At 54.2% G+C, this 19,006-nt stretch overlaps 1 pseudogene; it reads left to right on the top strand.

The window, feature by feature from the left end:
* Positions 1–4,446: 4,446 nt before the first annotated feature.
* On the top strand, positions 4,447–7,605 carry LOC103247828 (protein capicua homolog; annotated as a pseudogene).
* The last annotated feature ends 11,401 nt before the right edge of the window (positions 7,606–19,006 follow it).

Below are 19,006 nucleotides of genomic sequence, written 5' to 3'. Positions count from 1 at the left end.
GATAGCCACCTGGTGTGGCTTTTCTAAGCTTCTAAGTTTCTAAGTCTAAAAGTCTAAAGGTTTCTAAGTTTCTAAATCTATTTTCAGCAGTGGAGGGGACAGATGGTAGACAACAAGCATGTAGTAATGAAAGACAAGAGAGAAATGACAGGTCACAGGTTCATAGGGCCCAGGTGCAGTGGCTCACACCTGTAATCCCCGCACTTTGGGAGGCCAAGGCAGGCAGATCACCTGAGGTCAGGAGTTCAAGGCCAGCCTGGCCAACATAGTGAAACCCTGTCTCAACTAAAAGTACAAAAATTAGGTGTGGTGGTGTGTGCCTGTAATCCCAGCTCCTCAGGAGGCTGAGGCAGGAGAATAGCTTGAACCCGGTTGGCGGTGAGGTTGCAGTGAGCTGAGATCACACCACTGCACTCTAGCCTGGGCAACAGAGCAAGACTTCATCTCAAAAAAACAAAACAACAACAACAAAAAACCAGTTAATAGGAAGAGAGCCTGTACGGTCTGGTGTCATCTTTTAGTAATTCCATGAAGTGCAATGGAGTTTCCAGGTTTTCTCTGTGACAAAGGGATGCTGCTTTGTCACTTCTTATTTTTCTTTTGAGACGCGGTCTTACTCTGTAGCTCAGACTGGAGTACAGTGATGCAGTCACAGCTCACTGCAGCCTCAAACTCTTAGGCTCAGGAGATCTTCCCACCTCCTGAGTAGCTGAGACTACAGGTACATGCCACTGAACCTGGCTAATTTTTGTATTTTTTGTAGAGACAGAGTCTCACTAATGTTCGCTTGTAGCTGGGATTACAAGCGTCCACTACCACGCCTGGTTAATTTTTGTATTTTTAGTAGAGATGGGGTTTCACCACGTTGGCCAGGCTGATCTCGAACTCCTGACCTCAGATGATCCACCTGCCTTGGCATCCCAAAGTGCTGGGATTACAGACATGAGCCACTGCACCTGGTCATTTTTTTTTGTTTTTTTGTTTTTTTGGTTTTTTGTAGAGATGGGGTCTTGCTCTGTTGCCCAGGCTGAAACAGAACTCCTGGGCTCAAGTGATGCCCTTGCTTTGGCTCCCGAAGTGCTGGGAGTATAGACATGAGCCACTTCACCAACCCAAGAATCTAGGTCTTGCTAAGACCTTGTCCCATCCACTGGGCAGAACCCCTCCCTCTTCTCTTCCTCCTCCCCTCGCCTCCCTTCCCATTCAGAGACTGCTCTGGGGAACAGAGGCCACCTGCCGGCTGCTCTTAACTCCACTTCATAGGATGCCCTGCAAGGGACCCCACCACCTCTTCTGGCCTAAAGGAGCTGTCATAAACACCTGATGAAGGAAGTGTTGCAAGATCATTTTCAAAAAAAGGTGAAATTATGACTCTCACACAGATAGAAAATGAATAGGTATTAACCATTTTATTTAACTCATAAGGGGGGCCAGGTGATGTTATAACCAGCTCAAAAGGGCAGCTAAGAACAGTCACATTCATAGGTCAGGGATATTGAAATGAATGTGCAAATGGAAACTGGTTTTTCAACAAGAGAGCGAGGGAGAACATCTACTAGACAGGGCAATGTATCATTTGCCTACAATTTACAGAGTTGTAAAGCAGTTCAAAGCCAACAAAAGGCTAGAATCTGATAACCAGGAAGGGTGTGCTGTGTGTAGACAGTGCATTATTTTCTGCTGAATCACATTTTTTTCTACAGAAGGAAGGTTATGAGCAGGGTACACCCCCAGAGTCTCTAATCTGATGATCACCCTCTGAGAATTAGTATGAGTCATACAGGATACAAGGACCTTTCTGGATGGATTGGGAAAATGATATCTCACTTGCAAGCAAGAGGCCTGCAGTCTAAACTCCCCCTCTTAAGATGCAGGTCTTGGCTTAGTGCGATGGCTCACACGTGTAATCCTAGCACTTTGGGAGGTCAAAGCAGGAGGATCACTTGAGCTCAAGACCAGCCTGGGCATCATAGACTTCATTTCTTAAAAAAAAGAAATAAAAAGGATGCAGGTCTTAGCTGGACACAGTGACTCACTCCTGCAATCCCAGAATGTTGGGAGGTCAAGGCAGAAAAATTGCTTGAAGCCAAGAGTTCCAGACCAGCCTAAGCAACATGGCAAAAACCCATCTTTACAAAAAATTTTAAAAATGAGCCAGGTGTGGTGGTGCATGCTTGGGATCCCAGTTACTCGGGAGGCTGAAGTAGGAGGGCTGCTTGAGCCCAGGAGATCATCAAAGCTGCAGTGAACCATGTTTGCACCACTGTACTCCAGCGTAGGCAGCAGAGTAAGACCCTGTCTCAAAAAAAAAAAAAAAAAAAAAAGGCAGAGATCAAGACATTATTTTTTTTTAAGTTGGACTTTGGCACCTGTGTTACACGATTGGTTCTGGAACATTCTAGAATGTGTTTTCTGATGTGGGTCTGTAGTGGAGGCCTATAGAATTTTCACTGGACCTGCTTTGATCCTGTCTCTGCTGTGCGGCCTTGTGCAGTTATACCAGCTCTCTGATGTGCAGCTTTCTCCTCTTTGAGGATGTCAATATTGCTACTTCATAGATTATTTTGTTACCTAAGCTACATTTCTTGGAAAATGTCCTCAGTCCCTGCAATTCTTACTTATCAGCCCAGCCTCCTCCCCTCTCCCCATCGAGTCCCCTCCAGCTCTCCATTCAATTCCGCATTTCTACCATTTGTCTCTCTAGTAGGGTAGGGAGGGGCTTGGGTTGCCCTGGAGGGGCTGGCCTGTGCTGGGTGAAGTTCACACCTGGGTGTGCCCTCAGGAAAGGAGCCCCTGGGGACAGGGTGACCATAGGAAAGGCTCAGGGCTCCCCAGTGCACCATGCTGTCCTTTGTCTCATCTCTGATTCTGTGCTTACTGTGCCCAAGTATGGAATTGCAGGGTAGCAGCATGGGGACTTCCAGGTGGGCCCCTCCTAGAAGTGGGGGTTTGAGCCAATGAAGAATTCAGTCTCCTGACAGAGGTCTCCCTCCAAAAGGGCGTGTCTCCAGGACAGCTGCAGCAATTCCACATCACTCACTTTCTAGTTTTTTTTTTTGCTTTGTTTTGTTTTTGAGACAGGGTCTTGCTCTGTAGCCCAGGCTGGAGTGCAGTGGCATGGTGTGATCTCAGCTCACTGCAACCTTTGCATCCCGGGCTCAGGAGATCCTCCCACCTCAGTTTCCCAAGTAGCTGGGACCACAGGTGCTCACCACCACACCCGGCTAGTTTTTCTATTTTCAGTAGAGACGGAGTTTCTCCATGTTGCCCAGGCTGGACACTTTCTTTCTTTTTCCTTTCTTTCTTCTTTCTTTCTTTCTTTCTCTCTCTCTCTCTCTCTCTCTCTCTTTCTTCTTTCTTTCTTTCTTTCTTTCTTTCTTTCTTTCTTTCTTTCTTTCTTCTTTCTTTCTTTCTTTCTTTCTCTTTCTTTCTTCCTTTCTTCCTTTCTTTCCTTTCTTTCCTTTCTTTCCTTGTCTCTCTCTCTCTCTCTCTTTCTTTCTTTCTTTCTTTTTTTTTTTTTATTTGACAGAGTCTTTCTCTGAGATGGAGTCTAGCTCTGTCCCCCAGGCTGGAGTGAAGTGGCAGGATCTTGGCACACTGCAACCTCTGTCTCCCAGGTTGAAGCGATTCTCCTGCCTCAGCCTCCTGAGTAGCTGGGACTACAGGCACATGCCAGCACGCCCAGCTAAATTTTGTGTTTTTAGTAGAGACGAGGGTCTCACCATATTGGTCAGGCTGGTCTCAAACTCCTGACCTCAGGTGATCCACTTGCCTCGGCCTCCCAAAGTGCTGGGATTACAGGCATGAGCTACCGTGCCCGACCCTGGCTGGACACTTTCTAGTTTTGCGATCTGTCCTCTCCTCTCAGCCTCACTGCAACCATGCATGGTGGGTGGGCCGGAATGACCCTTCCCCTCTTACATTTGGAGAAGTTGAGGACGGGGGTGAACCCTGAAATCATTCATGCCCAGGCTCCCCGTTCGAGGGCCCATGCTGCCTTCTAGTGGCTGTGTGCGCACCTGCCTTTAGGGAGTCCAGGGCAGCCGGGACAACCAGTTCTGCCTGCAGAGAGCAGTGGCCAGCCTTCCCAGGAGTCTGGGCGGGGACCGTCCCCCTCAGGCACTGCATGCCTTCATCAGCTCCTCTTCCTGTCTCTCAGCATCTGGTTTAGATGCATAGATACATACATTATCATATATGTATATTTTAATTGTGCTAAAATACATGTAAAATTCACCATCATGACCATTTCTAAGTGTACAGTTTCGTGGTGTTGGGCAACCATCACCACCATACATCTCCAGAACTTTGTTTTTTAATAACAGAGTCTTACTCTGTCACCCCAGCTGGAGTGTAGTGGTGTGATCTTGGCTCACAGCAACCTCTGCCTCCAGGGTTCAAATGATTCTCCCACCTCAGTCCCTTACAAGCGATGAAGCAACAACGATGATTCTCCCTCAAAGGGAAGAAGAATCTTCCAGGTGTCGCTTTGAGGAGGCAGCGGTTACAAGACAGGCTGGGCTGCAGAGCCCAAGTGGGAGGTTGCAGTGAGCCAAGACCATGCCATTGCACTCCTCCCTAGGCGACAGAGCAAGACTACAGCTCAAAAAAAAGGAGAGAGAAAAGAAAGCCAATGAGACACCATTAGGCAATCCACTGTCATGTGAGTTTGAGATGCAACGTAGAGAAAGGAGAAATAAGTTTATTTAAAGAAAGAATGGCTGAAACTGCCTAAATCATGGGAAAGATTTAAACATCCAAATCCATGAAGCTTAAAGATTCCTAAGGGGTTCAAACCAAATATACATAATCACAATATAATCAAATAATCAAAAGTCAAAGATTTTTTTAAAAATGTTGAAGAGGCAAGAGAAAAGTGGCATGACACAGACAAGAGAATCTTCATTAAACCAGCAGCAGATTTCTCAGAAGAAACTTTGCAGGTCAGGAGAGAATTGAAGAATATATTCAAAGTGCTGAAAGAAAAAAACTGCCAACAACTAATACTATGTCTGACAAAGCTATCCTTCCGAAAGAAAGAAGAAATAGCATGTTCCCTAGACAAACAAAGCTGAGGGAATTCAGGACCACTAGGTCTACCTTATAAAAATGCTTAATGGAGTTTTTCAAGTGAAAATGAAAGAAAGCAGCTGGGTGCCCAGGCTCATGCCTGTAATCACAGCATTTTGGGAGGTCGAGGAGGTGGATCGCCTGATGTCAGGAGGTCAAGACCAGCCAGGCAAACATGCGAAAACCCACCTCTTCTAAAAATACAAAAAACTGGCCAGGTGTGGTGGCAGGTGCCTGTAATCCCAACTACCGGGGGGCTGAGGCAGGAGAATCAATTAAACCACTAAGCGGAGGTGGCAGTGAGCCGAGATCACACCACTGCACTCCAGCCTGGGTGACACAGCAGCACTCTGTCTCAAAAAGAAAAAAAAAAGAATGCCAGTTAATCACATGAAAGCATAAGAAAATATATAATATTCAGTGGTAAAAGTGCATAGACTTGGGAGGCTGACGCCAGAGAATTGCTTGAACCCAGGAAGTGGAGGTTTCAGTGAGCTGAGATTGCACCACTGCACTCCAGCTGGCCAGACTGCATCTCAAAAAATAAAAAAAAACCTTAAGGCCTGGCCTCCTGCTCCCCTCCCACCCTCCCTTCTGTAGGTCCAAGCTGTCTTAGGTTTGGGGGGCTGAGGTTGAGGAGGGAGCTGAGGAGGTGTGAGAGCCTGCCAGGAACCCCCTGCCGGGACCAAGTACTCGGCCCACAGGCCCCTGATGCCTGCGTCTAGCGAGGCCTCCAGTGGCATCGGCATCTTCATGTGGAGGAACATGGAACCTTGCTCTGTGGCCGTGTTCCCCTGGCACTCTGTCCCCTTCTTGACCCCTCCCTGTAGCCGCGTGAGGCCCAGCAACCTGCCAGTCACTCAGTGGCCTCCAACCAGACAAAAGAACCTGCCAAGTCAGCGGCTGTTGCTCATGAGCGGCCACCAGGTGGGACAGGGAGTGCTGACCCTGGGTGGCCCCCTGGAACCACCTGCCCTGAAAGCCCAGGGCTTGGACCCCCACACACTTTGGGGGTGGTTGAACCTGGTAAGAGCCCACCTCCCACCATGGAGGAGGAGTCCTGGGCCCCTCAGGGGAGCCCCTGCTGGACAGTGACACAGAGAACGACCATGATGATGCCTTCCTCTCTGTCATGTCTCCTGACACCCAGTTGCCTCTAGCACCCAGAAGATGTCAGACCCAGTCCCTCAGTGCTCTGCCTGGACTCATCTTCTGAGAAGGATGAATGTAGCCCCAACAAATGGGACAAAGACCACATCCAGCGGCCCGTAAGTGGCGGTCATGATCTTCAGCAAGCAGCACCAAGTCCTGGCGGTGCCCACCAGCATGGCCCCAACCAGGACAACCGGACCGTCAGCCAGTTCCTGGGTGAGTGGTGGAACACCCTGGGGCCCAATGAGAAGGAGAAGTACCATGACCTGACCTCCCAGGTGAAGGTGGCCCACTTGCAACAAGGACTGAAAGAAGTCCAGCCCGGAGGTGAAGCCCACAAGCCAGGGGCTGGCAGGAGGGCACAAGGGTTCATGGAAGCAGAGCATGTCAGAGATGGCACTGCCAATGCCCCTGGGGTGTCCTCTGAGCTCCTGTCAGTTGCAGCCCAGACACTCCAGAGCTGGGATACCAAGGAGCAGCTTCTGTGGGGCAGAACAGCTGCACACAGTCAGGGAATCTGGCTCAGCCTGGCCTGAGCCTTCTCCCACAGTGGAGTACACAGCCTGGACAGCAAGGAAGTGGACCGTCAGGCACTACAGGAACTGAGGCAGGTGGTGTCTGGTGCTGCATCATATCTGGTCCAAAGCCTTCTGCCTAGTATGGAGCTCCAGGCCACTTTGCAGTCCCTGGTGAAGGAGGTGACCAGTGGGCAGCCTTGCTGCTGCCCACTTGAGCTGTTTATTCCCAGCATGTGGCCAGTGAGGACATAGCGAGTGAGCAAGAGCACATGGTCATCCATGAGGAGGAAGGGGTGATGATGTCATTGCTGATGATGGCTTCAGCACCCTGACACTGATCTCAAGTTCAAGGAGTGGGTGACCAACTGAGAGTAGGGGCAGCTCTGGGAAGGAGCCAGAGGGCAATAAGGGCTTTGGTGGGAAGGCATTTGCACCTGTCATCCCTTCCTCCTTTACCCCCTGCCGCCCCTTGCTGGATCCTGAGCCCCCAGGGCCCCCCTGATCCATCTGCAGTTTTTGGCAAAGGCTATGGTCCCGCCCCATCCTGCTCCTCCACATACTCGGATGCTTCCTCCTCAACCGCGGCAGCCACCTCCTTCTCACTGGGCCCAGGAGCCTTCAAGGCTCAGGAGTCTGGTCAGGGCAGCAGAGCAGGCCCCCCTAAGGGGGCCCAGCGACACCTTCCGCGGCGACCTGGTTCCTCCCAACGGATCCTGCCACCTTCTGACGCAAGAGACCTGAAAGTGTGGGCGACCTGGAGCCAGGAGGCCCCTCAGTTATAGTGGCCCCTCCTGACAGTAAGGCTTTCCTAGGCAGCAGCTGGTCTGAGCCACCTGGGGGGCTGGGCCTGCAGAGGAGAAACTGACTGGGCTTTGGCGGGCGCGGCAGAGGGAACCCTACGGACATGGAACCCGCACCCGAGGACCCCACCAGTCCCGAATGCAAGATGAGAAGATGCTCCAGCTGCAGCCTGGAGCCCAACACTCCCAAGTGCACCATGTGCGAGGGGGACAGCTTCCCCTTTGCCTGTACAGGTAGATAAGCCGAGGACGGGCTCAGGGAACCTAAGTTGGAGAAGGCGCTGTCCTCCTCACTGCGCGAGTCCTGGACTAGTGTCAGCCCTGGTCATGCAGGTCTTCCAGGCCCACAGCTTCTTCCAGTTCCCCTGGACACAGCCGCCCTCCAGGCCCGCTATGCACACATCTTCCCCTCCAAGGTTTGTTCTGCCCCTGCCCCGACTCCCAGCCCCGCGGGGTTCCTGACCACACCTCACCTGGCTAGGGCTCTGGCGCTGCGCCGGCTGCCCCGCCACTGCCTCGCCACTGCCTCTGGAGTCCTGCGAGGCTGGTAGTCGGAGCAGGGGCAGCAGCGGTGCCATTTGGGGGGCAGTCCAATGAGAGGAGCCTCAGCCCCACGGGCTGCTCGGTGGGTGTGACGACTGCATGACATTCTGGGCACCTCACGGATCTTCAACTGCAGGTGAAACCGATGCTGGTGGTGGGTGCAGGGCCGCTGGGAGCCGCTGCCTGGGTCCCAGAGGCTGGGCTGGGGCAGGTGCCACCTGAAGCTGCTGGAGCAGCGTGGGCAGGATGTTCTGCACACAAACCTTAGAGGAGAAGATGTGTGCATAACTGGTCCACCGCTGCTGCCCCTGCTCTGACTCCCAGGCCTGCCTGACCCCACCTCACCCTGCTCATGCTCTGGTGCAACCCTGGCTGCCCTGCCACTGCCTCTGCCCCAGAATCGGGGCCTCGGACAGCCTGGCTGGAAGGGGACTCCCTAGTCCTGACCCCCACCCCCGGGTCCCTCCATAACTACCACAGGCAGGTGGGGGACCCTGGAGAAGATCCCAGGACTCACAGTACTCCCTGAGGACACGGACAGTATGTGGGGGTAGCAATGGAGGGCAGAATGGTTATCTTCTCCCGGGTAAAGTCATTTCATCCTTTCAGTTTGGGGCAGAATAAGGCCTGCTCCTTTCTTTTTTTTTTTTTTTGGAAACGGAGTCTTGCACTGTCCCCCAGACTGAAGTGCAGTGGCGTGATCTTGGCTCACTGCAAGCTCCGCCTCCCACATTGGAGCCATTCTCCTGCCTCAGCCTCCCAAGTAGCTGGGATTACAGGTGCACACTACCACGCCCGGCTAATTTTTGTATTTTTAGTAGAGACGGGGTTTCACCATCTTGACCAGGCTGGTCTCGATCTCCTGACCTCGTGATCCTCCCACCTCTGCCTCCCAAAGTGCTGGGAGTACAGGTGGGAGCCACCACACCTGGCCAAGGCCTGCTCCTCTTATATATATACCCCCTACCCCTGCAGCTGTGAGAGGGGGAAAGCTGGGGGACCTGCAGCGGCAGTTTCCCTCCTCCCAGCCCCTGTACATAACTTGGAGTGTGTGACCTTCAGAGCTTTCCACTTAATGCAAAATAGCTCCTGCCAGGGCTGCAAGATGGAGTATGGTACGGGCCTTGGGCCACAGAGAGGCACCTGTGGAATAGGGGGAGTTCATGCACCCCTTTTTTTCCTCAGAGGGGCCGGACTCAGGTTAGTTTGGGGGTTGGGGCTCCTGCACTTTGCTACAGGCACCAGGAGGGTTTCCTCCCCATCCCCTCTGCCCTCCCAACTTGAGTTGTACTTTTTAAGAAGGTGATTCCCCCTGCCTTTGCCCCCGTCCCCAGAACAGAACATGTTGATCATGTGATATATTTTTTATTGTGCCGAGAAGTTGCAATGACCGACATTAAAGCTGTTTAACACCAAATAATAATAATGTAAAACTTGACCTCACGTTGGTTTGGCATGATCTGTTGGGGCCTGGTGCGGAAACTCACTCCGAAATAATTACCTCCCAGAATTTTTATATAATGGTGGCTGCAATTCCAAAATTCCATACTTTTGGAATTTATACACAAAAGATAAAAAAATTAGAGGCCAGGCCCGGTGGCTCACGCCTGTAATCCCAGCACTTTGGGAGGTCAAGGTTGGCAGATTACCTGAGGTCAGGAGTTCGAGACCAGCCAGGCCAAGATGGTGAAACCCCGTCTCTACTAAAAATACAAAGATTAGCTGGGCGTGGTAGCATGCACCTGTAATCCCAGCTACTCAGGAGGCTGAGGCAGGAGAATCGCTTGAATCCGGGAGGCAGAGGTTGCAGTGAGCCCGAGATGGCACCACTGCACTCCAGCCTGGGTGACAGAGCAAGACTCTGTCTCAAAAAAAAAAAAAAAGTTATCCAAGTATAAACGCATTAAACAGAAACTCTCAAACATGCACCAATTCCAAAACCACAGCAGCTGTGGGTGAAAATAGAAACTGCAGATTAAAAAGAATCATGATACTTTATCTTTTTTCATAATTTTAATGAATGTTGAATAAAAAGATACCACTCTCACATAGGCATTTATCTGAAGTTTATTTATTTATTTTATTATTTTATTGTATTTTATTTTATTTTTTTGAGATGGAGTCTCGCTCTGTTGCCCAGACTGGAGTGCAGTGGCTGGATCTCAGCTCACTGCAAGCTCCGCCTCGCGGGTTCACACCATTCTCCTGCCTCAGCTTCCTGAGTAGCTGGGACTACAGGCGCCCGCCACCTCGCCGGGCTAGTTTTTTGTATTTTTTAGTAGAGACGGGGTTTCACCGTGTTAGCCAGGATGGTCTCGCTCTCCTGACCTCATGATCCACCCGTCTCGGCCTCCCAAAGTGCTGGGATTACAGGCTTCAGCCACCATGCCCGGCCTTATCTGAAGTTTAGAAATTTTCCCACCTTACTTTAGTTTCTTCAGCTTCTGTTGTATCAAGCAAAATGAAAGTTATATATATTTAAACTAAAACACATATAAAATACGTAAAGTTATTATTTTTTTTTTCAGACAGTGTTGATCAGTTGCCAGGCTGGAGTGCAGTGGTGCGATCTTGGCTCACTGCAAGATTGGCTCACCTACGCCTCCAAGGTTCAAGCGATTCTCCTGCCTCACCCTCCCAAGTAGCCCGCATTACAGGCACCTGCCACAATGCCCAGCTAATTTTTGTATTTTGAGTAGAGACAGGGTTTCACCGTGTTGGCCAGGATTGTCTTGATCTCCTGACCTCACGAACTGCCCACCTCAGCCTCCGAAAATGCTGAGATTACAGGCGTGAGCCACCGCACCAGGCAAAGTTATTTTTAATGCATTAATATATCAATTTACCTAATTACCTATTCGCACAAAAAGAGGTATGGATTATCACTTTTTTTTTTTTTCCAAGACAGTCTTTGTTGCCCAGGCTGGAGTAGAATGGTGTAATCTTGGTTCACTGCAACCTCTGCCTCTGAGGCTCAAGCGATTCTCGTGCCTCAACCAGGCGTGAGCTATTAGGCCTGGCAATATCACATAATGTTAAGAGTTATTTCTTGGTGGTTGAAAATTTCATGATTTATTACTTGCTTCTTTGTACTTTTTTCTCTCTCTCTTCTCTCTCTCTCCCACTCCCTCTGTCTGACAGGGTCTCACTCTATTACCCAGGCTGCAGTCTCAAACTCCTGGGTTCTAGTGATCCACCTGCCTCAGCCTCCCCAGTAGCTGGGACTACAGGTACATATTACCATAACTGGTTTTTAATTTTTTATAGAGATGGGATCTTGCTATGTTCCTCATGCCTACCCTACCTCATCCTACCCCACCTTTCCAAAGTGCTGGGATTACAGGTGTCAGCTATAGCACCCAGCCTGCTTTGTGCTTTTCTATAGGACTTCGACTTTATATAATAATTACAAATAATTTTTACAAAAGTAGTAGTCATCCTAAACTTTTTAAAGTTAAGCAGTGATTAAGAATGAGCTACAGAAAGTAGTATTAATTCAGCACCTATTATATACTAGATATTCTGCATACAGCAAGTCACCTAGTCCACATATCAAGGCAGGAATTACAATCTTTATTTTTCAGGAGACAAAACTGTGGATTACAAGCCTTTGTTCATTCTAGAGTTACACAGATGCTGCCAAAACAAGTGCCCTCTTCCCAGCAGCCTGTCCCCTGCTGATTTTATCAAATTCAATCCACCACTTCCACCCCTACATCTGTGCACAAGAATGTTCACACACAAACACATTTCTGCTATATTCCATCTGACTAGGCCAGGAGCTTGTCATGACAAACCAAATGAAATACCTATTTCCTGACCAAAGGTGTTATTCTGTATCTCTGTGATTTGAGAAATAGTTTGATTTCACTCTAACAAGGATCACAATGAGGTCTTAAAAGAGGTAATAGATACAAACCATCCTAGTCTATGTGAAAGGGTGTGATGTTCAGATATATCCAGCCCTCTGAGATGCTCTGCTGGAAGGTGGTTGAGGTGCAAAGTACTGACTCATGGTCATCTTGGTCCATGGTCATTAATAATGATAGTTTGTACTTCTTTTGTGTTTGTGCTAAGGGTGGTTTCGAAACCTGGAAGAAGTTTATCAATTTCTAGGTATTCAAATATCTCTTTCACAATGTGTGTGTGTGTGCGCACGCTATGAAAATACATAAACACATATATTCACATATGAATATACACACACACAGTAAAAAAAATTTTGAGATGCAGTCTCACTCTGTTGCCCAGGCTGGAGTGCAGTGGCATGATCTCAGATCACTGGCACCTATTCCTCACCAGGTTCAAGCAATTCTCCTGCCTCATCCTCCAGAGTAGCTGGGATTATAGGTGCCCGTCACCACACCTGGCTAATTTTTGTATTTTTAGTAGAGATGGGGTTTCACCATCTTGGCCAGGCTGGTCTTGAACTCCTGACCTCGTAATCCATCCACCTTGTCCTCCTAAAGTGCTGGGATTTACAGGCGTGAGTTACTGTGCTGGCATAAAGTAAATTCTTAATGATCCATGAAAAGAGAATGGTAGGCCAGATGTGGTGGCTCTCACCTGTAATCCCAGCACTGCAAGAGGCTGAAGCAGGAGGACTGCTTGAGCCCAGGAGTTTGAAACCAGCCTGGGAAACATGGTGAGACCCCCCTCTCTAAAAGAAATATAAAAATTACCTTTTTTATATTTTTATAAAATATAAAAGAGGGTATGGTGAGGGTATGGTGGCTCACACCTGGGGTCCCAGCTACTCAGCAGGCTGAGGTGGGAGGATCACTTAAGCCAAGAAAGAAGAGGTTGTGGTGAGCTGGGATCATACCACCACACTCCATCCTGAATGACAAAGTGGTACCTTGTCTCAAAAAGAGGGAAAAAATTGGTATCCATGAAAAATGTAAAATATCTATATATACATAAATCTATACAGAAATAGTATATTAATCAAAAAGTAAATTCTTAATAGTTCATGACAAGCAAATAGCAGGCCAGGCATGGTGGCTCATGCTTGTAATCTCAGCACTTTGGGAGGCTCAGGTAAAAGGACTGCTTGTGTCCAAAAGTCTGGGAACAGCCTGAGCAACACAGTGAGAACCAACCTCTCAGAAAAAAATCAGAAATTAGCCAGGCATGGCGGCATGTGCCTGTAGTATCAGCTACTCAAGATGTGGAGTTGGGAGAATCACTTCAGGCCAAAAGGCTACGGCTGCAGTGAACCATGATCACATGACTACAATCCAGCCTGGGTGACAGAGCAAGACCCTAACAAAAGAAAAAAGATAACTATAAAAAATATAAATATAGAAGACATGAAGTGAGAAGTTACCATGTCCAGAGCAAAGAAAAAGGGCCGAAGCAGAGGCTCATTCCCATTCCCACCCAAAGAAAACAAGAAAAACGATGAGACAGTAAATAACACAAAAATCAGTATGAAACCACGCAGGCAGAATTTATTGTAAATTTGTAACAAATGCACTGTCAAGGTTAAAAGAATAGGCAGGTGTTTTGCTAAGGTACTCTGCTGTAAAGTTACCAACAATTAAGAGTCCAGGGAAGCTTTAGGCTCCTTGATGCTGTTGACCATCAAAGACTAAAAAGATGGATCCAGAAGAGGTGACTGCGAGGCAAGAGCAAAGCCAGAAAAGACCATGATGAGGCAGAAGATGGGCTCAAGTTGTCACTATGAGGCCGAAGATGGGCCACAAGAGGCCACCGTGAGACAGGAGCTGGTATGACAGGGACGACAGTGAGACAGGAGCTGGGATATGGGAGGCAGGCATAAGGAAAAAGATGGGCGAGGTGAGGACAGTGAGAGGCAGCAGCTGGGCCTAGAGATGCCAGTGTGAGGCAGGAGCTGGGTCTGTTGAGGCTGCCTGGAGAAACCATTGTTGGGAAAAACCTGGGCCTCTTTAGGCTGCCGGAAGAAGGCACTGGAACTGGAGGGCTGGACTTGAGAAAGTTTTGGGTCTACAAAGGCCACCAGAAGCTGGACAGGAGCTGAATCAAAAGAGGTTGTTGTGAGGCAAAACCTCACCCGCAGAGGCACCCAGGAGGAAGAGCTGGGCCAGAAGAGGACACCGAGAGGCAGCAACTGGGCAAGGAAAGGCTGACTTCAGGAAGTTCTGGGCCTGCATGGGCAGCGAAAAGGAAAAAACTGGGCCTGGAAAGGCAGTAGAGACTCCGCTATGAGGCAGAGGTTGGGCCTGTGCAGGCTTTCGGGAGGCAGGAGGCTGGGCCTGGAGAGGCCATCTGGAGGTCAAGTCCTGGGCCTGAGGAGGCCGCCCAGAGGCGTAAGAGGGGCTGGGCCTCAAGAGGCCAGTGGCAGGCAGGAGGAGCTGGGCCTGGAGAGGCTGACCTGAGGAAGTCTGGAAGCTGGAGAGGCCGCGGAGAGGCAGGAGCTGGGCCGGCGGAGGCCGACTAGGGGACCAGGTGGGCCTGCAGGGGCCGCCAGGAGCAGGAGGGAGCCCCGGAGAGGCTGACTTGAGACCAGGGTGGGGCTGCAGAGGCCGCCGGGAGGAGGAGCTGGGCCTGGAGAGGCTGGCTGCAGGAAGTCTGGGGCATGGAGACGCCGTCGGAGGGCAGGAGCCGGGCCCGGAGAGGCCACCGTGGGGCCCGGCTACAGGACGTTTGGGGCCTACAAAGGCTGCTGAGCGGGAGCTTGGCCGCAGCCGAGTACAAAGAGGTTGTCGTGAGGCCGGAGCTGGGCCTGCGGCCGCAGCCAGGAACAGGAACAGCTGGGCCTGAACGGGAGGCCGGGAGGCCGCAACTGGGCCTGGAGAGGCCGGCCTGAGGAAGTCCCGGGCCTGGAGAGGCCGCCAAAAGGCAAAGGCTGGGCCTGGAAAGGCTGTTACCCGTAACGAACGAGCTGGGCCTAATGAGGCCACTGGGAGGCAGGAGTGAGGCCCGGCGGAGCTGCCGAAAGGCAGGAGGAGCTCTGGCCTGGGGAGGTCTCAGTGAGGCGAGAGCCGGACGTGGAGAGTCCGCTGTGAGGCAGAGGCTGGGCCTCTGCAGGCCTTCGGGAGGCAGGAGGCTGGGCCTGGCGAGGCCGACTGGAAGTCAAGTCCTGGGCCTGAGGAGGCCTCCCAGAGGCTTGAGTGGGGCTGGGCGTCAAGGGGCCAGTGGCAGGCAGGAGGCGCTGGGCCTAGAGAGGCTGACCTGAGGAAGTCTGGCAGCTGGAGAGGCTGCGGAGAGGCAGGAGCTGGGCCGGAGGAGGCCGACTGGGCGAAGAGTTGGGCCTGCAGGGGCCGCGGGGAGCAGGAGCGAGCCCTGGAGAGGCCGAATCGAGGCCAGTGTGGGCCTGCAGACGCCGCCGGGAGGAGGCGCTGCGCCTGGAGAGGCTGGCTGGAGGAAGTCTGGGGCATGGAGACGCCGTCGGAGGGCAGGATCCGGGCCTGCAGAGGTCACCGTGGGGCCTGGCTTCAGGACGTTTGGGGCCTAAAAAGGAGCGGAGCGGGGACTGGGCCGGAGCTGAGTCCAAAGAGGGTGTCCTGAGGCCGGAGCTGGGCCTGCGGCCGCAGCCAGGTGCAGGATGAGCTGGGCCTGGACAGGAGACCGGGAGGCCGCAAATGGGCCAGGAGAGGCCGGCCTGAGGAAGTCCGGGGCCTGGAGAGGCCGCCAAAAGGCAAAGTCGGGGCCTGGAAAGGCCATTCCCTGTGACTACTGAGCTGGGCCTAATGAGGCCATTGGGAGGCAGGAGCGAGGCCCGGTGGAGCTGCCGAAAGGCAGGAGGAGCTCTGGCTTGGGGAAGCCTCAGTGTGGCGAGAGCTGCGAGAAGAGAGTACGCTGCGAGGAAGAGACTGGGCCTGTGCAGGCCTTCGGGAGGCAGGAGGCTGGGCCTGGCGAGGCAGACTGCAGGTCAAGTCCTGGGCCTGCGGAGGCCGCCCAGAGGCTTGAGCGGGGCTGGGCTTCAAGAAGCCACTGGCAGGCTGGAGGAGCTGGACCTGGAGAGGCTGACCTGAGGATGTCTGGCAGCTGGAGAGGCCGCGGAGAGGCAGGAGATGAGCCGGAGGAGGCCGACTGGGAGACGAGTTGGGCGTGCAGGGGCCGCCGGGAGCAGGAGGGAGCCCTGGAGAGGCCGACTCGAGGCCAGCGTGGGCCTGCAGAGGCCGCCGGGAGGAGGAGCTGCACCTGGAGAGGATGGCTGGAGGAAGTCTGGGGCATGGAGACGCCGTCGGAGGGCAGGAGCCGGGCCCGGAGAGGCCACCGTGGGGCCCGGCCGGGTTCAGGACGTTTGGGGCCTACAAAGACCGGGGAGCGGGAGCTGGGCCGGAGCCGAGTCCAAAGAGGTTGTCGTGAGGCCGGAGCAGGACGACCTAGGCCTGGAGGGGAGACCGGGAGGCCGCAAATGGGCCTGGAGAGGCCGGCCTGAGGAAGTCCGGGGCCTGGAGAGGCCGCCAAAAGGCAAAGGCTGGGCCTGGAAAGGGCATTCCCCGTGACGAATGAGCTGGGCCTAATGAGGCCACTGGGAGGCAGGAGCGAGGCCTGGTGGAGCTTCCGAAAGGCAGGAGGAGCTCTGGCTTGGGGAGGCCTCAGTGAGGCGAGAGTCGGGCGAGGAGAGTCCGCTGTGAGGCAGAGGCTGGGCCCGTGCAGGCGTCAGGAGGCAGGAGGCTGGGCCTGGCGAGGCCGACTGCAGGTCAAGTCCTCGGCCTGCGGAGGCCGCCCAGAGGCTTGAGCGGGGCTGGGCCTCAAGAGGCCAGTGGCAGGCTGGAGGAGCTGGACCTGGAGAGGCTGACCTGAGGAAGTCTGGTAGTTGGAGCGGCCGCGGAGAGGCAGGAGCTGGGCCGGAGGAGGTCGACTGGGCGACGAGTTGGGCCTGCAGGGTCTGCCGGGAGCAGGAGGGAGCCCTGGAGAGGCCTACTCGAGGCCAGTGTGGGCCTGCAGAGGCCGCCGGGAGGAGGAGCTGTGCCTGGAGAGGCTGGCTGGAGGAGTTTGGGGCATGGAGACGCCGTGGAAGGGCAGGAGCCGGACCCGGAGAGGCCACCGTGGGGCCCGGCTTCAGGACGTTTGGGGCCTACAAAGGCTGCTGAGCGGGAGCTTGGCCGCAGCTGAGTCCAAAGAGGTTGTCGTGAGGCCGGAGCAGGGCCCGTGGCCGAAGCCGGGAGCAGGAAGAGTTAGTCCGGGAAAAGGGGCCGGGAGGCCGCAAATGGGCCTGGAGAGGTGGGCCTGAGGATGTTCTGGGCTTGGAGAGGCCGCCAAAAGGGAAAGGCTGGGCCTGGAAAGGCCGTTCCCCGTGACGAATGAGCTGGGCCTAATGAGGTCACTGGGAGGCAGGAGCGAGGCCCGGCGGAGCTGCCAAAAGGCAGGAGGAGCTCTGGCCTGGGGAGGCCTCAGTGAGGAGAGAGCCGGGCGAGGAGAGTCCGCTGTGAGGCAGAGGCCGGGTTGTGTAGGCCTTCGGGAGGCAGAACGCTGGGCCTGGCGAGGCCGACTGCAGGTCAAGTCCTGGGCCTGCAGAGGCCGCCCTGAAGCTTGAGCGGGGCTGGGCCTCAAGAGGCCAGTGGCAGGCTGGAGGAGCTGGGTCTGGAGAGGCTGACCTGAGGATGTCTGGCAGCTGGAGAGGCCGTGGAGAGGCAGGAGCTGGGCCGGAGGAGGCCGACTGGGTGACGAATTGGGCCTCCTGGGGCCGCGGGGAGCAGGAGCGAGCCCTGGAAAGGCCGACTCGAGGCCAGCGTGGGCCTGCAGAGGCCGCCGGGAGGAGGAGCTGTGCCTGGAGAGGCTGGCTGGAGGAAGTCTGGGGCATGAAGACGCCGTCGGAGGGCAGGAGCTGGGCCTGGAGAGGCCACCGTGGGGACACACTTCAGGACGTTTGGGGCCTACAAAGGCCGGGGAGCGGGAGCTGGGCCGGAGCCGAGTCCAAAGAGGTTTTCGTGAGGCCGGAGCTGGGCCTGCGGCCGCAGCCGGGAACAGAAGGAGCTGGGCCTGGACGGGAGACCGGGAGGCCACAAATGGGCCTGGAGAGGCCGGCCTGAGGAACTCCGGGGCCTAGAGAGGCCGCCAAAAGGCAAACGCTGGGCCTGGAAAGGCCGTTTCCCTTGATGAATGAGCTGGACCTAATGAGACCACTGGGAGGCAGGAGCGAGGCCCGGCGGAGCTGCCGAAAGGCAGGAGGAGCTCTCGCCTGGGGAGGCCTCAGTGAGGCGAGAGCCGGGCGAGGAGAGTCCGCTGTGAGGCAGAGGCTGGGCCTGTGCAGGCCTTCGGGAGGCAGGAGGCTGGGCCTGGCGAGGCCGACTGCAGGTCAAGTCCTGGGCCTGCGGAGGCCGCCCAGAGGCTTGAGCGGGGCTGGCCCTCAAGAGGCCAGTGGCAGGCAGGAGGAGCTGGGCCTGGAGAGGGTGACCTGAGGAAGTCTGGCAGCTGGAGAGGCCGCGGAGAGGCAGGAGCTGGGCCGGAGGAGGCCGACTGGGCGCCGAATTGGGCCTGCTGGGGCCGCGGGGAGCAGGAGCGAGCCCTGGAGAGGCCGACTCGAGGCCAGTGTGGGCCTGCAGACGCCGCCGGGAGGAGGCGCTGCGCCTGGAGAGGCTGGCTGGAGGAAGTCTGGGGCATGGAGACGCCGTCGGAGGGCAGGATCCGGGCCTGCAGAGGTCACCGTGGGGCCCGGGTTCAGGACGTTTGGGGCCTACAAAGACCGGGGAGCGGGAGCTGGGCCGGAGCCGAGTCCAAAGAGGTTGTCGTGAGGCCGGAGCAGGGCCCGTGGCCGAAGCCGGGAGCAGGAAGAGTTAGTCCGGGAAAAGGGGCCGGGAGGCCGCAAATGGGCCTGGAGAGGCGGGCCTGAGGATGTTCTGGGCTTGGAGAGGCCGCCAAAAGGGAAAGGCTGGGCCTGGAAAGGCCGTTCCCCGTGACGAATGAGCTGGGCCTAATGAGGTCACTGGGAGGCAGGAGCGAGGCCCGGCGGAGCTGCCGAAAGGCAGGAGGAGCTCTGGCCTGGGG

The sequence above is a fragment of the Chlorocebus sabaeus genome, chromosome 21, assembly GCF_047675955.1.
Source record: "Chlorocebus sabaeus isolate Y175 chromosome 21, mChlSab1.0.hap1, whole genome shotgun sequence".
Classification (NCBI taxonomy): domain Eukaryota; kingdom Metazoa; phylum Chordata; class Mammalia; order Primates; family Cercopithecidae; genus Chlorocebus; species Chlorocebus sabaeus.
The sequence above is the reverse complement of the archived record's forward strand: the minus strand, read 5'-3'. Positions and strand labels throughout refer to the sequence as shown.